The following is a 14,632-nucleotide window of genomic DNA, read 5'->3' on the forward strand; positions in this document are numbered from 1 at the left end:
TTTATCTGGCTCACCAATCTCACTCACCAAATCTCAATATCACCAATATAAAACCTGCATCATGAAGCTCAGAACCAGATTGGCTACAAATAGCCATGATAAAAAAAAAACATTGGAATTATAATTGTATATTTTTATGTATCCTATAAATATATAGGCAACCTCGAGGTTCACAATGAAATTTTTTTCACAGTGAGAATTTTTACTATGCAAATCTCAATTTGCATAGTTTCATCAAGATCATGTTAAAAGTACAGCATAGACTTGTATATATGATTACATATATGTTTTGTATTTTTAAATCAACTGGCTAAAACTGTAGTTTCTACAATATTTGCATGTCAAATTAACATTTTTGTTTTGTTAAGAATATTACAGTATTTCACTGTTTTTGTTACCAATATTTGTAGTTTTAACAAATAAATTTGATTATAATCACATATTGTTATTGTAAATATAACAAAAACATTTTGTTGAATAGTTTACAAAAGTTCACTGTGATTTAAACGAAAAATATATATTTTTGGGTTTACTATACTCTTCTGTAGGGATTTTACATAGTTTTTATGTAAATTTCACAACCATTTTTTACAGTGTGGTAATATTAATTTATGGCGTTTTATAGCGGGAGATTCTCTGTTGTGCTTAATACCTGCCGTCTGTCCAGTGTTACGGTTCAAGGTGACCCCCTGGAAACGGGGTGCTGCTCACGTGTAATTTCCTGTAACTGGAATTATGTTGAGCGCTCCCTACTGGAGAACTCATGCAATTGCATCTTTAAATAATAGAGGGTTTAGTAGCCCTATATTCCATATGGGTTACACCCTCCCCCCTTGACTCTGCATGAGTCCCTTCATGCTCTTATCGGTAGACTACAGGGGAGATGTCGATAGTCACCGATGGCATCAGTGACTTTATTAAACCTCTCTAAGAGACGTTGTGCAAAGGAGATTAAGGGTTTCCCCATCTGGCTATACTGGAAGCGCCCAGGTGGTTGGCGCGACCTTCCAGATGTTCGTGTAGCGATGTTTTGATCATTTGTCTCTCCATCTGTGATATTTCTAATTTCTTTGTTTTTGTCATCGGTATCACCGGTTGGTTTGTGGTTCAGCTGCTGGGTTTCAGCAGTTTCTCCATTTCCATCATCCTCAGCCATGGCTGGAGTTCCATTTGTCATGTCCGGTAAAGTTACATTCTCTTCAGCAGAGAGTTGCTCATCCGTGATATCTGGTTCACCCCCTTGAACCAACTCAGGGACTGTTTCAACAGCTTCTGCCGGCAATACTGGGGAACTGCCTTCACAGGGTTCACCCTGGGGCTGGGGGGGTCAAGGAAGGAATAATATGAATGCTAAAGATATTAAAACACAATTGATTAGGCCTAGGCCGACTTATGCTATATCAGTCCTCCTAATCCTGAATGCACTGTGCATACATTTTTTCACGGCATTTCCCCCCCTGAAATAATTCCATATTACAAAAGTCCAAAATAGCTTATGTGACAACTACATTTATCTTAATGTGCTGATTTCTAAAACATACTTTGCGCAGCAAAGAGTCGCCTTTATCAGATTCCGCATAAGGTTTCATTGATTGGCTCTCTAGTCTAGAATATTTGTAGACATTAAAAATGCAACGTTCCATTTTCTTTTATTTTTTTATTTATTATACATGAAAGTATTAAAAGTAATAAATTTATAATTTAAAACGGGCCTGTCTCAGTAAAATAGCTGATTTCCAGCAGGTTCCTGTTCTGCAGCACATACAACATGTAACAGGGACAAGGCACATCACACGTCACATTTACAATACAACACATAACAGGGACATAGCACGTCAGACATCAGTAGGACAATCATATAGACAGCAGACTGAGCACAGACAGTGATCTATATAAGTCAGTGTTCGCAAGTGTATGTGGTGAGGAGTAACAGTTTATAAGCTTTTTTGAACTGTGTGATGGATTGTAATGCTCTAATGTGATGGGGAATGCCATTCCAGACTGTGGTGACAGTAGGGTGAAGGACCTCTTGCCATAGCCGTTATTGTATGCGGGCACTGGGTGGAGGGCAATGGAGACAGATCTAGTGACTCGCACTTGGGGCATGTTATGTGTTGGTAAGAGGGAGATGAGTGTTTGTGAGGTGCTGTGTTGGAGTTGAAAATAAAATGTGATAGCATGACTGTAAATACAATTTTGAAAGGACAGAGTGTGTGATTTAGTGAGTGCAATGCAGTGGTGTGTCCATTTTGAAAGATTGCTCTGGATCTTTAAAGAGCCCATGCCATTAAAATCACATTTTTCCTGTTGTTTGTTAAATAACATAGGTCTGAATAAGTTTGTGAGCTGTGGTAAGTTTGAAATCTATGCAGTTTGTCTGCTGAATGCAATAGGCAATGAAAGGAAAAAGGCAGAAGAAATGAGCCAATCTGGATAAGGTGACATTGTGACGTAGCGTTGTCAAACTATTATTCATGGCCCTGCCCACTTGGTTGGTTCGTAACCACCCACAAGAATTCTGAAGGAGTCATGATTGAGCTAGTGCTAAATGCTAATACGTGTATGGTAGTTGCTTAGTTCGTAGTGACAGGCTAGTTACAGAATTTTGAATGCAATGGCAGAACGACATCGAAGTTCATGAACTGCGACATGCTGCCTGCCGCCGGTTGCCGCGAGGCACCACCGCCGCGAAGCACCACCGCCCGGCAGCGGGCAGCCGGGCGGTGGTGCCTCGCGCCGGCAGCAGGCAGCAGGCAGCGCGCGGTTCTGTCTACAGATTGATGTGGAAGTGGAAGAACCAGAGACGTCGGAGAACCCGACGAAGTCCTTTGGGATTCATTATATCGTCTGGACGTGCACACAGCTTTTGGCCGTGATAATATGTATTATTTGATATAGATATCTATGTATTATATGATATTATTTATATACAGAGCTCCAGGACTGTAACGCAAGTGTTGTACACTTCCTTGTTATTTGGATAACCGTTCTGCTGTTGGTGTGATAACACGTCGGACTCTCGTCTCTGGTATTTCTACAACTAGACCTGTAGTGGGGGTTATCTCAGCCATGGTTGAGAATGAATTGGGGGAAAGGAACTTTGGCTTTGACTCCCTGAAGTAGGCATGAACCACAACATGGAGGAGAAAGGGATTGTTGACCGCGGTCGTCTCCCGCCGGAGCCTCGCTGCCGATGGACCACCGCTTCAGGAGGCGGTGATTAGCGCTGACCGCTGCCGAGGCGGCGGGAAGCAGGGCTCAAGCGGGATACATTCGCGGCCAACAATCCCCTTCTCCTCCATGTCTTGGTTCATGTACTTCAGGGATTCAAAGCCAAAGTTCCTTTCCCCCAATTCATTCTCAACCATGGCTGAGATGACCCCCACTACGAGTCTCGTTGTAGAAATACCAGAGACGAGAGTCCGACGTGTAATGCGCCATCACACCAACAGCAGAACGGTTATCCAAATAACAAGGAAGTGTACAACACTTGCGTTACAGTCCTGGGGCTCTACATCTAAATAATATCATATAATACATAGATATCTATATCAAATAATACATATGATCACGGCCAAAAGCTGTGTGCACCTCCAGACGATATAATGAATCGCAAAGGACTTCGTCGGGTTCTCCGACGTCTCTGGTTCTTCCACTTCCACATCAATCTGAAGAAGACGCGGTCGTTTGAGATTCATAATAGCCTATCGTCTGGAGGCTCACACAGCTTTTGGCCGTGATAATATATATTATGATATAGATATCTATGTATTAAATGGGTTTCTAAGAGCCATTGCGATACATCCACCGTAAACAGAGCGCATGGTACCGTGGCTACAAGCTGCTCAGGGCCAGGTGATAATATATATTATAGATTATATGATATAGATATCTATGTATAATATGGGTTTCTAAGAGCCATTGCGATACATCCACCGTAAACAGAGCGCATGGTACCGTGGGCTGCTCAGGGCCAGGTGATAATATACATTATATATTATATTATATTATATAGATATCTATGTATAATATGGGTTTCTACGAGCCATTGCGATACATCCACCGTAAACAGAGCGCATGGTACTGTGGCTACAAGCTGCTCAGGGCCACACCCCCACCCCCCTCCTTGACCTGCCTTGACACGCCCACCGTAACCAGAGCGCATTGTACTGTGGCTACAAGCTGCTCAGGGCCACACCCCCACCCCCCTCCTTGACCTGCCTTGACACGCCCACCGAAACAGCGCGTTTGGGGGAAGCTCAATGTGCGACAGGTTCGGAGTGGCTGTAACTCTGCACCACGGCTGAATTTCGGGGACGTCTTTGAATACTGTGTTTGTGGCCCACTAATACCTATATTAAAGCATCCATAAATAGCATGGCATGGGATCTTTAAAGCTCGGTTGTATAGCCGTGCGATGGGTTCAGTAACTTCCTTGGTGGTGAGAGACCATATTGGTAAAAAGTAGGAGATGGTTGAGAAGACAATCGCATGCAGGTAGGTTTTGGAGACAGTTGAGGATAAGTATGGTCTAATCTTGTTATATACATTAGTTTCTGATATAACTTTTAGTTAGCTTGGAGGTGTGTTCACGGTAAGTGAGGTGTGAGTCAAGTAACACACCCATATACTTATATGTTTTGGCCATGATAAGATTTTGATTTGAAAAGATGATGGGACTGGTAAAGGACAGATGCTTTCTGGATGAGTGGAAATACATGCATTTGGTTTTTGTAACATTAATGGTTTAGTGATTGTCATTTAACCATTTATGCAAAGATTGAAGATCAGATGACAGTTTGGAGTTTATGGATTCAGGGTTAGAGTCGGACAGAAAGAGCACAGTGTCATCAGCATACATTAGGCATTTCGAGTAGTTGCACACTTGTGGGAGATCATTAATGTATAAAAGAAAAAGCAAAGGCCCAAGGATACTTCCTTGAGGAACACCCATGCCACACCCTAAGGGTTGAGATGTTGCACAACTTGTGATGTGTCTGTTAAATAAGAGGAAATCATATCTAAAACAGAGGGTGATAGGTTAAAAGAGTGAAGTTTGGATAATAAAATCAGGTGGTCTACTGTTTCAAACGCTTTACGAAAATCAATGAAAATTGCTCCAGTGGTGTGTCTTCTATTTAAAGAGTTTCGAATTTCCTCAGTTAAGAGTAGTAAAGTTGACTTGGTGGACCGCTTTACACGGAAACCATGTTGGCTGTCACTTGGCCTGTTGTTGCTTTCAAGATAGAAGCTTAATTGATTGTAGAAGGTTTTTTCAAGTAGCTTAGGTATTGTTGGGAGTATGGCTATAGGTCTATAGTTAGAGACCAAACAAGGGTTGTCAGCTGAAAATAGACAGCCTAATACAAAGGTTGATTAAGTGGTGGAAAAGAGGTATAAGGCTGTTAGCATGAGTCTTCAAAAACATAGAGTTTAAGCCATAACTATCACGACTGTGGGAGTCTTTTTAGAGCGTTTACATTCTTCATCAGATCGTCTTGTGTGATTTCAAAGAAAGAAATCATATCAGTTGTTGAGGATGGGGGAGATATGGAATGAGAGGTAGTGGGAAAGACAGATTCTAATCCTTGAACTGATAATATGAAGTATTCGTTGAAGGCATTTGCAATCTTTTCAGAGTCTGAGATAAGACTACCATGTAGAGAAATCTGCAGATTTGGCCTTTTTTTTTTTTCATTGTCTCCGGTGATGACTTTAAGAGTCTGCTATAGAGACTTTGGATTGGGTGATTTGCTGTTGGAAATATATTGTATTTGCCTTGCGTAGTTCTTTGATTTCTTATTTTTATGAAGTCATTTTTGCTCTCAGGTGTTCGATGTAATCTAAATAGTTTGAGAGATGAAGCCTTCTGTTTAAGGAGTTTGAGTATCTGAGAGTTTAACCAGGGTAATTTAACCTGCCGAGGGCGTACCTTACCAACAGAGGTATATTTGTTTTGTCATCTCATCTCATCTCTCATATGATCTTCGTCCGTTTATCCGGGGTCGGGTCCCGGTGGGAGCAGCTCAAGCAGGGGGCCCCAGACTTCCCTTTCCCGGGCCACATTGACCAGCTCTGACGGGGGGATCCCGAGGCGTTCCCAGGCCAGTGTTGAGATATAATCTCTCCACCTAGTCCTGGGTCTTCCCCGAGGTCTCCTCCCCACTGGACGTGCCTGAAACACCTCCCAATGGAGGCGCCCAGTGGGCATCCTTACCAGATACCCGAACCACCTCAGCTGACTCCTTTCCAAGTAAAGGAGCAGCGGCTCTAATCCGAGTTCCTCACGGATGGCTGAGCTTCTCAACCTATCCCTAAGGGAGATGCCAGCCACCCTTCTGAGAAAACTCATCTCGGCCGCTTGTACCCACGATCTCGTCCTTTCGGTCATCACCCAACCCTCATGACCATAGGTGAGGATAGGAACGAAGATCGACCGGTAGATCGAGAGCTTTGCCTTGCGGCTCAGCTCTCTTTTCGTAACAACGGTGCGGTAAAACGACCGCAATACCGCCCCCGCTGCTCCGATTCTCCGGCCAATCTCAAGCTCCATAGTACCCTCACTCGCGAACAAGACCCCGAGGTACTTGAACTCATTCACTTGGGCTAAGGACTAATTTCCTACCCGGAGTAAGCAATCCACCGGTTTCCTGCTAAGAGTCATGGCCTCAGATTTAGCGGTGCTGATCCTCATCCCAGCCGCTTCACACTCGGCCGCCAGCCGATCCAGTGAGTGCTGAAGGTCACAGGCCGATGATCCAATGAGGACCACATCATCTGCAAAAAGCAGTGACGAGATCCTCAGACCACCGAACTGCAACCCCTCCCCACCACGACTACGCCTCGATATCCTGTCCATGTATATCACAAACAGGATTGGTGACAAGGCGCAGCCCTGGCGGAGACCAGCACCCACTGAGAACGAAACTGACTGGCTGCCGAGGACGCGAATGTATTTTCATTTATTTTTTAAAACAACCTCTTGCCTACAGAGCAAGCGTCTCTATCGATTGGGCCACGGCCATGGTGACCACACTGTTGTAACTGGATTTACTAATATATATCTATATGACGCTACAACTAACAACAAATGAGAGGAGAACTCCTCAAAGCAGATCTGTGCTAAACTGATTTGGTCTGCTTCTCTTGTTCAGCGATTGGGCGCAAACACTTCAAATGCATTGGCTGAGCGAAAAGAAGGGCGGAGATTATTAGCATACTAAAGAAACGCCGTATTTTACGGCGTTGTGATGTGCACAAAAGCGCTGTATTTTACGTGCGGTTTGATGTTCAAAACGGCGCTTTTTACGCGCGCTCTTGAAAGGCTCAATTGCGGCGTAAAAAACGGCGCTTTTTTGCGCATGACGGCGTAAAATACGGCGTTTTTCTACATTTTACGGCGTTTTTTACGGCGTAATGAAGGTGATACGCGTCTAAATTATGCCGTTTTCTGGCGGGGATGGCTTGCCATAACAACGTAGAGGCTGCCACGCGCTCTCTCTGCTGCCGGCGCTCCAGCGCAACACACACACACATACACACATGCACGCACGCAGCACCGTGCGACTAATAAAAAATTATATAATCGGGGCTAATTAAACACAGGGTCTGTGATTAGGATGTCTGGGTTCAGGGTCTGCGTTCAGGGCCTAATCGACCAGGTAAACACGCGTCCCGTCGTCCTCTGAGCTCCAGGAAACCAAGTTCCAGGTGGTTAATATTTAGCTCAGACGTCGTTCACTCAATACATTCATGATCCAAAATCTGACCGCAGCTGACCTCAGATCTGGTGAACTGGGCTTTTATGTCTTTCACTTCATATGTTTCGACCAATCCTGTTGCTGGAGGCAGAGTTATTTGCAGACAAACTAGACCAGCCCATGGAACAATTTATAATGTAAATACAGACATTCCTGTATAATTAAGGTGTATGATGGCTCCCTCTGCTGGACAGTCTCACACCAAACTACATTTTCCGTTTGAACCAACGTAGCTATAGTACATTGATGTGAGACGGGTTGGTGGATTGAACGTGTTGAAGTAGCAGAGAATGGCCTGCGGGGCAGTATGTACATTGTTAAATACATGAATAGGCTTGAATTTAGTAGTAATATGGAGGTTTCATATTTTTACAAAATGCATTATGTGCATGTATATTAAATGTATTGCAGGAGTTTAGCTTGACATTAACCAAGTTAAAGGACAATTAAATGAACCGCACCAAACATGTAGAAGTCAATGTGGGATTTTAATATATAAACAAAAACACTTGACAGAAGTTTAATTTTGTAAAGGAAAGCAGAGGAAAACATTTTCCCAAATTAATCTTTTCAAAATGACACCACCATTCCGAAAGCAAGTGAAGAGGTTTGTCTAAAAGCAGTCCTCCCTGACCAGCTCTGTCCCTGACTCTAAACCCTGACTCTCAACCCTAACGCTGAACCCTCTGAGGGCAGGAAGACGCGCCTTCAGTGTAAAGGTTCGAACCACAGAGAAGGGAGAAGAAGAGGAAGCAGTAGAGAGTAGTGAAGTAGTGAGGTTAGTGACAGACGTGAGAGAAAGATGTGTGGAAGCACACGGTTACATGTGGGGTCAAGAAGATCACTCCCACTGGAGGTCATTGATCCATTGAGCCTCGTCCTCGTGGAGGACGAGGCTCAGATGAACTGAGGAGACGGGACCAGCAGGATGTCAGGATCAAGGCGGGTTCAGCTCAGGTGTGTCTACCCCCGACCAAACAGGATCAGGTGAGGTTCAGCTCAGGTGTGTCTGCCCGGACCAAACAAGGACATTGATTAGGTTCAATATTCAAAAGATGCAACATTATCTGAACCAAAGATAAGTCATTAAGGAGCAGGCAGGCTTTAGGGCGCCTTGCTCAAGGATGCATCACTGTATTCTGAGGACTTGAACCCGGCACCATTGGTTTGAGAGTTGAACCCTCAGCCCCCTACCTAGTCCACTATGTCCAGATAATGCAAACTTACGAGGAATCCATGATGGTAGAGTCCTGGATGTCCTCAGGATTTGCCTTCCAGATGTACGGCCTCTCCATCAGTCCACCAGATTCCTGGTCTGGTTATAAACGTAATTTGTCTCTAATGAAAGGTAACAAACACAGGAGTAGTTGGGCTGTAATGTAAAGTAACAAACACAGGAGTAGTTGGGCTCTAATGCAAGGTAACAAACACAGGAGTAGTTTGTCTCTAATATCAGGTAACAAACACAGTAGTAGTTTGTCTCTAATGTAAGGTAACAAACACAGGAGTAGTTGGGCTGTAATGTAAAGTAACAAACACAGGAGTAGTTGGGCTCTAATGTAAGGTCAGAAACACAGGAGTAGTTGGGCTCTTATGGCGCGTAACAAAGTAGCAGCTGTAGTTTGTCTGGTAACCAACCACAGTAGTATACCGTAACTTGTACTGGACAAACTAATCCTGCGTTACAACAAGTCCACTCTGTTTATTTTATGCAAACTTACGAGGATCCTGGTTGGTAGAGTGATGTCATCCTCCAGAGTCTCAGCTCCTCCATTAGCTCTCCTCAGACAGAGTCCTGGTCTGGAACAAACAGCGGAAGTCTTGCTTCAACATGTGGTAAAACAGATGTAGTCGTCTGGTATATATGGTACAAACACCGGCAGTTTGTGGTAGCAGTATTCTACGAGAAGTGGCAGTGAGTGTGATGATCACTTCAGAGTCAAGCTCCATCTACCCCACGACAGACGTCCTTCACCAGGCAGGGCCTCCCCCAGCTCCTCCACCAGGCAGGGCCTCCATCAGCTCCTTCAGCCATGGATTCCTGGTCTGGTTACAAACACAGTTGGTCTCAGCAGTAAATCACCTGGGGACGCAACACACCCCACCTCCTGCATCTGAGGTTCACTTGTAAAATGGAAGACAAATTTAAACATATTTAAACACTTAAATTAGACAACGTCTGCAGATTGACGCATTCAGCAATTCATCCACTACGGTCGTAGCAGCACTCGTAACAATAATGGCTCATATGACTCTTGCATAACCCCCGTATGAATTAACTCCAATCACAGCTTGGCACTGATTTAAAGTCATAAGATGATCAAAACCAGACCTAAACTACCGTGGATTTTAGTGTTTCAGATGAGCTTGGTGATGGTTACCCTCTGGTCCGGTGCTGCAGGTCCCCATCTCCAGCCTCAGTCTCCGGTCCATCCTGGCACCACAAGCCTCCGGTCCCCAGCCTCACCTTTCAGCTACAGCAGCAGGTTTATACCAGCATTTTCCCAACAATAAACTTAATTGACTCATCCGAAACCGAGTTACACAATTAATTGAACTACTATTTATAACTCGAGGCTAGAAAAGACTTGAGACCAGACATGAGCATCCCATTTTACGGAATGAAGACAGAGCAGTCCACAAGTTTAAAGAAGTGGTTCAGGCCATGCATTGAAACTGACCTGAGAAGAGACTACTCACACACCAGAGCACTGACCTGTTCTGGAGGACTTCTGACAGGAGGTGGAGGTCTGGCTCTGGGTGAGGAGGTGGAGGTCTTGCTCTGGGTGAGGAGGCAGACAACTTGGGACAAACTACATGTTACCTTTTTAACCTTGTACAGTTCTAGAGTATCTTCTACTGTAACTGTACTGGAAGGACCGCCATTATTTTAGCTTTGATATTATCCAGTTGGTAACTCTGCACCAAAGTCGTTGTTTAACGTCATTTCATTGGGTAGGGTTTAACTTCTGTGGCAATTAATGACAGCAGATATTTAGAATGTACAAAAGCTGAAGTAACAAAGAACACTAAGCAGTATCGATATTAAATCAAATATACTCAGCCATATTTAGGTGCTGGGTTCCGTTGAAGAAATGTCAAATTGTCTTCCACCTTCAAATGATTTTCAGCCTTCACTGATGTAAAAAATGGACCCGCAAGTAGAACGATGTTTTGTACGCAGCGAGAGTCCCGTCACGTCAACACTCAGAACCGTCCATGGCGGGAAGCACAAACCGTCCGACTGAAATCCGAACATTCCGGCCGGAACCAACCAAAGAAAAAACAGAACCAGAGCCTCACCTTGAGCTGAACGGAGGAAGATCCTGAAGTCCAGCGATGGTCTTCATTAAAACACAGCCAACAGACTTACCTTGATGTGATCTGTTTGTTGCTGTTGGTCATTACTACTATTCAGTGTACCTTTACATTATTATGCACCCAGTGTGTACAAATTATATCACTCAAAACCGTACGAAGAACCAAACTACCATGTACGTCCCACAACAACTTTAAACCTAAAATCATTCAATCCAAAACTGTGACTACATTTTACAATTATCTAGATTATTCAAGGTACAAACCATACAGAGCAAATCTAAATGCTGCGCTCACAGAGAGCCGACCATAGCCCTGCAATGTCACCCTGACCGCCTCATCACCAACAGCAAATCATGCCGGCCAGCCAACACATGTACAGGTCCAGTGAGATGTGGGCATCTGAGTGAAAGGACTGCCCATATTCAAAAGAAACCCAATTCCTGAACTATCCAACCATCTTCATGGTTTAAAGATTTACAGACTTGACATGCCATTGTGTTCTAATCACCTTTGTCTGCTCCCTCGTTACTTATAAAACTCTACATCTCCATCACTAGAGTGTTGCATCCTACTCATGGGGATGTGGTCTGAGTGAGCAGAGATGCATGCTGGGATACAGTGCTGTCTGAAGTCTTCAGTTCTATAGACACGCCCCTCAGGAGAAACCAAGTGTTTGAGAATCTGTCGTGACATCAGTTACATGAGCTGGAATATCCTTCTAGATGGCGCCAGGATTCTCAGAGGAGAAAGGCCAAGAGGAAGATGTGAGGGTTCTTCCTCTCAGCCAGTGGAACATAACAACGGTCTTCATCAGAGTACCATGGAACACTTTGAAACATTCCCCTCTTTACACCTTGAAGCCCCAGTGAAGGTTTCCTTACCTCCTCAGCTGAAGAGCACAACTTCAGCTCGAAGAGCACAACTTCAGCTCGAAGAGCGCACTAGTTGGAGTTCCCAGATTGGTTCTGATTTAAGGGAACCAATCGTTCAGCTAGTCCTGTCCGAAACAAATACAGTACAGCCTGAGAAGACGTGCAACGGAGAGCAAGACAATATCCACAGGGCTCTCCATCAATCCAGCCAGGTAGGAAGAGCCGTCTCATTACAGGTCTGAAGGTCATCTTCAATACCAATTTAGGTCCCTTTCCAACTTCAGACTCTCCTTGTGGAATGCCTTTAGGTGTCCATCCTCCATTGATCCTGATTGGTGTAGTCCTAGTTTGAAGTCACTGATCCGAACACCCGCTTGCATCCTTTTACACTTGAGTTGGATACTCTCCTTCCTGCCCAGTGTGTTGGATATCGCTCCGGAGCGTCGCTCAGGGCTCTTCATGTCTACTGGAGGCCCTTAAGTAAACGTGTGGTCATCCATCAGGTATGATTTATTTGACCATTCCAATATCCCAAGCCAATCACACAGACCCCCGTATGAACATTAGCACTGTCAAAGCAAGCCGGACACACACACACATAGAACCCAGAACACGCACGTAGAACCCCATGCCAGGTGGAACCAAACACACGTAGAACCCCATGCCAGGTGTGTGTGGGAGACACACACAGAAGAACCCAAGCAATGCTCAAAAATCATCCATCTCATGTCAAACCCAAACACACACACCACTGAGCCATAAAAGGCCAAACAATCATGCAGGGTAAAAACCTCATGCCAAATAACGTTCCATCATCCAACCCCAGCTCTCCTGCCAGGGCACCCAGAACAGAACAACCAATGTCTCCAGAGACGTAAATTATGTACAACATTCTTCAGTGGCGTCCCACATTGGTGATGGATTATGCTTGGCGTCTCCAAAATGTGTCCCAGGTTTATTCAATGTCTCTGAAGTCATGTCTTTGTAGTCCAGTGGTTTCCTGAATGAGGGGCCTTCACAGATGCAAACGGTGCAGCTTTAGTCAGCCTGAGGACAGGAAGGAGGTCATCTGTTCAGATGACCACCCAGTGGAGGGGGGTGGCTCTTGAGGAGCAGGATCCATCTGGGGATGGCCCCAAATAAGACCTTCTTGGAAATAAAACTGTTCCTGAGGAGTCACGATGCCTGGAGGGGACTGTTGAATGTGTTCCATGGTTCTCTGTGTCAGACTGAAGTTGTGTTTTAGTCGTTGAGATGAGGAGCCCCCTCATCTCCCCTTGGTGTTTCTCCTTCTGAATCCCTGTCTCCAACTTTAAGAACATTCCAGTCCATGTAACTGACGTCACAACGGTTTCTCAAACACTCGGTTTCCCCTGAGGGGGCGTGTCTACAGACCTGTAGACTAGAGACAGCTCTGTACCCCAGTATGCACCTCTGCTCACTCAGACCACACCCTCCTCAGTAAAGCAACACTCATGTGATGAAGATGCAGAGCTCAGGAGAGTAGCTGGAAAGAAGACTGAAGATATCAGAACCCAACCCATTACTCCAGCTTACAACAATAACTTGGAGCCTGTAACCATTTTAACAAATCATTAAAACCAACATAAACCAAACACCCAAGTAACCCATGAACCAATAAAACATCCTTACTACTCAGATCAACCTTCAGGTAACAGGTTAACTCACCAGGAAGCCAAAATACATCAATGTGCCCAAGAGTAATGAGAAACTTATGACTTACAGTTTGCAGTTCATCTTCATGGTTAAGTTGGGATACTCACAGAACTGCAGTTAAATATCCATGCTAGACCTTTGAAGGAAGGAACAGTTTACTCATGGTCCCCATACTTGGGCCCTGTCCCACAGTTCAACATCTACCATCGCCATTAAATCAGATAAATGAATGACAAATTTTGGGCTTTTGGGATCATCCAACTTTTAAATAATGATTAAGATAATGAAGTAATCCAGCTTTTTAATATAAGTTATACTAATTATTTGACTGTCATTAGTCAAGAGTGATTTACCTCTTACTTTGACAAGATTGAATGTATAGTCTCTAAAATGTTACTTTCAGGTAGAATCATTATTTCAATTTCAAATGAGAGTTAAAACACCACAATCCCCGATTTCCTTCAGACATAATCAGTGATTTATATTCAACATACGTCACAAGTCACACAATTCTACTCACATCAGGTTCAGATGAGATGCTCCTCTTTACTTCAAAAAATCTTTAACCCGTGAAACAGGAAGAGATTAAGTCACAACAGACCTCAACAAAACAGTACACACACGTTCTGGTTTCTGGGAACTACCATACAGTGGAGGACACCAACGTACTGTCCGGTTCCCTCTTAAGTGAAACGCACCAGAAAACCACTTGGCGGCAGGGGAGCTAATTAGTTAAACTCAACGCACGTGTGATCTTGCGTCCCTGTGTGTGTAGTGAGCGGATGTGGACAGCAGAGTGCGATGTTACCACACGAGAACATCTGCTCTCTGAGCGCTCTGCGAGATACCGTCTCCATTGCAACCGTAACTTGGCAGCATCCTGAACGGCCCTTTGAGGAGTGAGAAGGAAGCTTTCATCATAGAGACCAGAGAGACTCGTTCACTGGTTAAACTGGAGTCATCGCCTACCACCACACACGTTAACACACACACACACACACA

General features: G+C 44.3%; 1 protein-coding gene across 4 annotated transcripts in view; it reads right to left on the bottom strand.

Annotated features, from left to right (window-relative positions):
- The window catches only part of LOC115535454 (major histocompatibility complex class I-related gene protein), a 62,838-nt gene that overhangs the window by 29,661 nt on the left and 18,545 nt on the right, over positions 1-14,632 (bottom strand). The gene's annotated exons all lie outside the window — the stretch shown is intronic.

This window comes from Gadus morhua, chromosome 22, assembly GCF_902167405.1.
Source record: "Gadus morhua chromosome 22, gadMor3.0, whole genome shotgun sequence".
Lineage (NCBI taxonomy): Eukaryota > Metazoa > Chordata > Actinopteri > Gadiformes > Gadidae > Gadus > Gadus morhua.